The sequence below is a fragment of the Alexandromys fortis genome, unplaced genomic scaffold, assembly GCF_014885135.2.
Source record: "Alexandromys fortis isolate MF-2015 unplaced genomic scaffold, M_Fortis_MF-2015_v1.1 scaffold_74, whole genome shotgun sequence".
Classification (NCBI taxonomy): Eukaryota; Metazoa; Chordata; class Mammalia; order Rodentia; family Cricetidae; genus Alexandromys; species Alexandromys fortis.
Genome location: NW_026068008.1, coordinates 1,973,995 through 1,976,799, shown reverse-complemented (window position 1 = coordinate 1,976,799; position 2,805 = coordinate 1,973,995).

The following is a 2,805-nucleotide window of genomic DNA, read 5'->3' as shown; positions in this document are numbered from 1 at the left end:
AAAGCTACAGAGAAACCCCATCTCGAAAAAAAAAAAAAAAAAACACAAAAGAAAGATGAGGCTAATGGATAAACAGTTGAAATGCATTCTGCCAATATCTTACTAAAACTCATTTAAGTAATTATGTAAAACATTCTATAATGAAATGCAATTTGTTAAAATGGACATATGACTCTGTAATAAATGTAAGATAACATGACTAGAAACGGTTTTCTGCTCGTAAAAATCTCCATAGTATTTTGAGATCTATTACTTCGGTGACAATTTTCAGCCTGGATTTTCAGTCAATAATAGAACCTATGAAGCTACTGTAACACAAGACAACAAAACAGGTAGACGCACTGATCACTGACAACTGCCAGCCAGTACCCATATATAAAAACAGCTGGGAATAGTGATATACATTTATAGGAGGATGAGACAGGAGGATTACTTGAGTCCTGGGTTTTGAAGTTATTATGAACAATATGGTAAGATCTAGTTATTTGTAGTTTATGCTATTGTGTAGAGAGCATACTGATTGACCTGATGTGTGCCAATCTGAGTCCTGCTCCAATAGGAACTCATTCTAGTGAATATGAAATAGTTATAAAGTTACCCTGGGCATTGGGAAGCAAAAATATTGCTGAAGGACAGACACTGGAACTAAGAGGATTACAGTATTTCTAACCCACATGTAATCTGCTGCAAACTCTTCTCAAGATAACAGATTGGAGGGCTCTCTGTCTCTTCCATGTGAAAGTCCCTTTAAAACTGTCTTAGAGTTAATGAGACAAGAAAGGAATGCTCACTTGTGGATGTTTAGAACATCGAAGCATAATCAATGACTAAACTTTGCCTCCACAATAAGAGAAAATATTTGAACCAAGAGTAAATAGTGTTTTGTTTTAATGATAGTGCTTAGAGGATGAGAGATCAGTGGGCCGAGGGAGGCACTGTGTGGTGAGGAAATGTACCCTCACTTTATGTCTGTATGCTGTACTTGTCTAAAATCGAGCACTACACACAGTGGCACAGCCAGCTGTCAGCAAAGATGACGATTTCTGCTTCTCATCACCTAGACACCCAAGAACATGCCTCATTCAGATCATGCCATCTTATTCCCAGCTTGCCTGACGTCAGTCAGTCTGGCTTTCCATTCTATTTGGTCTTTAGACAGGCTTAAATATAACCTTGGCTTCCTGATCCTATTGACTTTATCTCCCAAGTGCCAGGAATACAGGAATGTGCCACTGGTGCTCATTTCATGCTGTTAGGAATGGACCCAAGGCTTTCTGTAGACTTGGTGAGCACTCTATAAACTAAGCCACACTGCTATGACCAATTATCTCTTTTCTGCTGATGTTCATCTCATTCTGGAAGTACCGGTTTTCCACAGGCTTCAAGCATATTGAATAATCATCAATAGAAGCAATTAGAAGTTAAGGTAAATAAACAAGTACATAAAAAACTAAGTCACCCTGTCTGTTTTAAGGCTTGTATTCAAATATTACTTTCTCAATGAAATCATTAAATGTCCTACCAAAATGCAACTCACCTTCACTTCCCTTTCCGTCTTCTGTCTTAATCACTCCCATACTGTTTTCTCCACAGCAGCTTCAAAACCTATTATAAACTACATATTCATCTGTATTTTCAATCTTCCTCCCTTAGAATTTCCAAAGTTCACAATTTACTTCCTTGTTCATTGCACCTAAGGTATTTAAATAGGTCCTATATAATGTACATATATAATCAATTATATAATGTACCAAGAGTGTTGAGAGGAGGGGGACCCTTTGTTCCCTCCTGTCCAGCTAGTTTACACCCGAAATAATCACACAGAAACTGTATTCATTTAAACACTGCCTGGCCCATTATCTCTTCTTTTTGGCTAACTCTTACATCTTGATTTAACCCATTTTTATTAATCTGTGTTTCACCACGAGGTCATGGCTTACCGGGAAAGATTCAGCATGTCTGACCTGTCAGCTCCATAGTGGCTCTCCATCTGCCCTTCTTCCCAGCATTCCGTCGTCTACTCCGCCCACCTAAGTGCTGCCCTACCAAAAGGCAAAGGCAGTTTCTTTATTCATTCAATGAAAACAACACATAGACAGAAGAACCTCCTACACCAAAGAGCTTGTTTAGCATCATCCATCTTGGCAATATTTTTATATGTAATACTAATAATCAATCTATAAATTATTCCTATGCTATCAATAGAAGTATAGTCAAGGTGCAGTTTTTAAGATTCAATTTGTGATTATCAAACACCAGACTTAAGTTGGAGAAGGTGTCTAAATTCAGTGTATTTCAGAGATCCTACTAAACAATATGGACTTAAAAGTACTAGTTTCAGAAGCACACACATTGCAGAAGGTAACTGTGAACTAAGACCACATTGGCTGAAGTTTTTACATACAAAAGAGCAAACACCAGTCTAGTTAAAGACAATCATTTAATAAAAGATATTGATAAATTAAAAGAATCTTTAGGAAAGCCAGACAGACATGCTTGAAAGTTGTCCATTCAGAAACATATCAAATTTAGGTGTCACAGTATTTTTCATGCTGACTAGGCTAGTTGGATTAGGTGGGACCTAAGCAGCGAGGAGATCCGGTCCAGGCACCAGGAGAGACATCACTGGGGTGAGTGAGTTTCTGACCGCGGCAACAGCCCGGGACAGGGAACTCAGACACCCCTCCTACACTTCCTGGTCATCCTCAGGGGCGACTCTGCCCGATACCTCCTCTCTCTTCCTAACCCACCCAGCTTGCATCCACATCCCTACCCCCCCCTCCATCTGACTCCCTTCCCTCGTTG